Source organism: Gymnodraco acuticeps, unplaced genomic scaffold, assembly GCF_902827175.1.
Source record: "Gymnodraco acuticeps unplaced genomic scaffold, fGymAcu1.1, whole genome shotgun sequence".
Taxonomy (NCBI): Eukaryota; Metazoa; Chordata; class Actinopteri; order Perciformes; family Bathydraconidae; genus Gymnodraco; species Gymnodraco acuticeps.
In genome coordinates, this window is record NW_022990886.1 from 36,314 (window position 1) to 41,066 (window position 4,753).

Here is a 4,753-nt window from a genome sequence, read left to right on the forward strand (position 1 = left end):
GAGAAGTTATGTCTTGTGTTGTGTCCAGCTGAACAGAAAACATTCCGGCCTTCTGGACATCACTGAAGATACTTTCTTTGATTAGAAAGTCAATTATTAAATTATTAAAAACATTTAAACAGAAGGCCAATCTACCCGTCTTATGGGCCGGGACTTCAGAAGAAAAAAAAATGACGTGTCGGCCCAAAAGGCACGTCGGCCCACCGGGAAAATGCCAGATGGCCAGTCCAGCCCTGGACCATGGTAAAGTGGCGTTCATTGTGTCCCATTTAACGGGAAGAGCTGCAGCCTGGGCTACTGCAGAATGGTCCAGAGACACGGAACTATGTTACTCATTACCCGACTTCACAGACACTATGAGTCGTATTTTTGACCATTCATCACCTGCAACAGAAGCCAGCCGAAGACTACTCCTGATGCGGCAGCATAAGCGCCAGGTGGTGGATTATGCTATCGAGTTTCGCACGGCAGCAGCGGACAGCGGGTGGAATATTCCGGCTCTTCGCGACGCTTTTCTGACTGGATTATCAGATCCAATCAAGGACCAGCTGGCTCCCCTGGAGGTACCCCGGGACCTGGAATCTCTCATCGCCGTTTCCATCCGGATCGACAACCGTCTTCGGGAAAGAGAGAGAGAACGTCGACGCAGCCGTGACGGACATCCCAGTTTCCAGGGCTTTTCTCCACGAGCCTTTCCACCAGAGGAGGTTTTCCAGCCAGCGGATTCGGTCCGTTGGAGGACAGCACCTCCGCCTGATGCAGATAAACCCATGCAGTTGGGAAGGACCAGGCTTTCCATGGAGGAGAGACAGCGCCGGCTACGAGAAGGGTGTTGTTTCTACTGTGGCCAGCCGGGTCACCAACTCGCGTCATGTCCGGGAAAAGAGCAAGCTTACCAGCCAAGAGGAGGGCGCTGGTGAGCAAGTTTCCCACAGACTTTCCTCCTCGTCCAGTTACCAAGGTAAACATTTTTATTAATGATCAGGTCATTACCCAAGGAGTACTAATAGACTCAGGAGTGGACGAAAGTCTTATGAATTAGGGCATAGTCAAACAGCTTGGTATAAAGACTGTTCCTCTATCTTCCCCCATTAACGCCAGTGCTTTAGACGGACGTTTGTTGTTTACAGTCACCCACTGCACAGAACCTATCCAGATCACTGTAAATAATGACCACACTGAAGTTATGCAGTTTCACATTTTTGAATCGGCTCAGCATCCGATTATTTTGGGTTTTCCGTGGTTAAAAATCCACAACCCACACATTGACTGGCGCTCAGGAAAGGTTAAGGAGTGGGGAGAGGATTGCATTAACAGGTGTAAACATTCACGCTCTGTTAAAGCACCAACAGACCCTAGTAGGATCGTCATAGATCACCCAGACTATCCTGACCTACAGAAAGTACCGTCATGTTATCATGATCTAAAGGAAGCCTTTAACAAATCAAAAGCCATGTTGTTACCTCCTCACCGATCTTTTGATTGCCCCATTTAATCTCTTACCGGGGGCTCCCATTCCCAAGGGAAAACTGTATTCGATCTCAAGGCCAGAGAGAGCGGCAATGGACGACTACATTTCCTCTTCTCTTAAATCAGGGATTATCCGTCCTTCATCTTCCCCAGCTCGAGCGGGGTTTTTCTTCGTAGGAAAAAAGGACGGTTCTCTGAGACCTTGCATAGACTACAGCCCTCTTAATGACATTACGGTGAAAAACCGCTATCCTCTGCCACTCATGTCCTCTGCTTTCGAGCTACTTCAGACTGCCGAGATTTTTACAAAGCTGGACTTAAGAAATGCATATCACTTGGTTAGAATAAGGGAAGGGGATGAGTGGAAAACAGGGTTTAACACTCAGAGCGGTCACTATGAATACCTGGTGATGCCTTTTGGACTGTGTAATGCACCGGCTGTGTTTCAGGGTTTTGTGAATGAGGTTTTGCGGGAATTTTTGAATGTTTCTGTGTTTGTGTACCTTGATGACATTTTGATTTTCTCACCAGACTCTAAATCCCATGTTCACCATGTCCGTCAGGTTCTGCAGAAACTACTCGAAAATCAATTATATGTCAAGGCAGAGAAGTGTGAGTTTCACGTAGAAAAGGTGGCCTTTCTAGGATTTATAATCTCACCAAACCAGATGCAGATGGAACCTGCTAAAGTCAGTGCAGTTTCCAAGTGGCCAACACCAGACTCCAGGAAGAAGGTTCAGCAGTTCTTAGGGTTTGCAAACTTCTACAGAAAGTTTATAAGAAACTTCAGTTCTGTAGCTGCTCCTCTGCATGTTCTGACTTCTTCCAAAGTTCCCTTCAAGTGGACTCCCCAGGCTGACTGCGCTTTCTAGCTCCTCAGGGAGAGGTTCACCACAGCTCCGATTCTCACCATTCCGGATCTCCAGCGCCAGTTTGTGGTCGAGGTCGATGCTTCCAATGAGGGAATTGGAGGCATTTTGTCCCAAAAATCCTTGAAGGACAACAGGATACACCCATGTGCCTTCCTGTCGCGGAAGCTGACGACGGCAGAGAAGAACTACGATGTGGGAAATAAGGAACTGTTAGCTGTAAAAGCTGCTCTTGAGGAATGGAGACACTGGTTGGAGGGGGCAGAACAGCCGTTCTTAGTTTGGACAGACCATAAGAACCTGGAGTATATCAGAAAGGCTAAACGCCTCAACTCTCGGCAGGCCAGGTGGACTCTATTTTTCAGTAGGTTCAACTTCACTCTCTCTTTCCGCCCCGGATCTCAGAATCAGAAGCCTGATGCCTTGTCTCGCCTTTTCGAACCAGAACCCTTTTCTGTAGAGCCCAAGACCATCCTTCCATTAAACCGTATGGTCGGAGCTTTTTCCTGGCAACTAGAGTTGGACGTTAAACAGGCTAACACATTAAACCCAGTACCTAGCAAGTGTCCAAACCACCTGCTCTTTGTTCCTGTGTCTCTCCACTCCAAGGTCATCCACTGGGCCCACACGTCGGTGATCTCGTGCCACCCTGGAGTTAAAAGGACTATGTACAGCAGTGTTTCTCAAACTTTTTCATACCAAGGACCAGTTAACCAATAAAAAAACACTCGCGGACCACCTAACTCCACAAATATCCAAAAACACATCGTTTTTTACAAATCGCCTGAAAATTGTACAAACAAGTGGCAACATGTGTGATGAAGGTGCTTATCTGGGCTATATCATGCAATCGAAAGAAACTTAAACTCGTTCCATTGTGGAGATATTCCTGCGAGAGTGCAAAAAACTTAAATACATTTTTTTATTTCAAATGTGAAATTTTATCAATATAGTCACGGACCACTAGGGGGCGCTCACGGACCACCAGTGGTCCGCGGACCACACTTTGAGAAGCACTGATGTACAGGATTAAGCAGCGTTTCTGGTGGCCGGCCATGAAGAAGGATGTGCAGGAGTACGTAGCGGCTTGTCCGGTGTGTGCCTGCAATAAAACCTCGTCCCAGATCAAGATGGGTTTGCTCCAACCACTGCCGATTCCTCAACGTCCCTGGTCACATATATCTATGGACTTTGTGACAGGTCTCCCCTTGTCCAGAGGCAAAATTACGGTTCTGACAGTGGTGGACCGGTTCTCCAAGATGGTTCATTTCATTCCGCTAACCAAGATCCCCTCTGCCAAGAGTACCGCAGAGGTCATGATGAACCAGATATTCAGGATCCACGGATTCCCAAATGACATTGTTTCCGACAGGGGTCCACAATTCATTTCAGCCTTCTGGAAGGAGTTTTGCATGTCTTCAGGTTACCACCCTCAATCAAATGGACAGTCGGAGCGCCTGAATCAGGAACTGGAGACTACACCAGAACCAGACCAACTGGAGCGACCATCTCACTTGGGTGGAGTTTGCCCACAATACTCTTCCCACGGCGGCCACAGGTCTCTCGCCTTTCCATTGTGCCAATGGTTATCAACCGCCGCTGTTCTCAACCGACGAAGGGGAAGTTACGGTACCATCAGCTCACGCCTTGATTAGACGCTGTCGCCGAGTTTGGGCTGGAGCTCGCCAATCTCTGCTTCGAAGTTCGACTCGGATGAAGGCTGTAGCAGACGTCCACCGCAGGGCCGCTCCCATCTACAAACCGGGTCAAAAGGTTTGGCTTTCCACCAAGGACCTACCACTTCAGGTGGCTTCCAAGAAGTTGACTCCAAGGTTTGTGGGGCCTTTTCCGGTGTCAAGAGTCATCAATCCGGTGTCTGTGCGCCTAAGACTTCCCAGACCCATGGGGGTACATCCTACATTCCACGTCAGCAAGATAAAGCCAGTTCATGAGAGCACGCTTATTCCCGCCTCCAAGCCCCCTCCACCACCCCAGTTCTTCGAAGGTGGCCTAACGTACAAGGTCCGCAAGTTGCTGGAGGTCCGCAATAGGGGTCGAGGAAAACAATTCCTGGTGGATTGGGTGGGTTATGGTCTCGAGGCAAGATGCTGGGTCCCTGCGTGGTTTATTGTGGATAAAACCCTGATTCAGGATTTTTATGATCGGCCTGGGCCGTCAGGAGTCGGCCCTAGAGGGGGGGGGGGGTACTGTTGTGCACCGTCAAAAGTGCTAGTCAATCATGTTTCATGTTTATTTTGTATTGTTTTTCACTTCCTGTTTTGTTTTTGTCACGTCTCATTTCAGGCCCCTTGACTCCCTTTCCTCATGTGTTCTCCCGCCCTCATCAGTATCAGCCCCGCCCCTGATTGTGTTCACCTGTGTCTTGTTGTTGAGTGTTTAAATTCCCCAGTCTC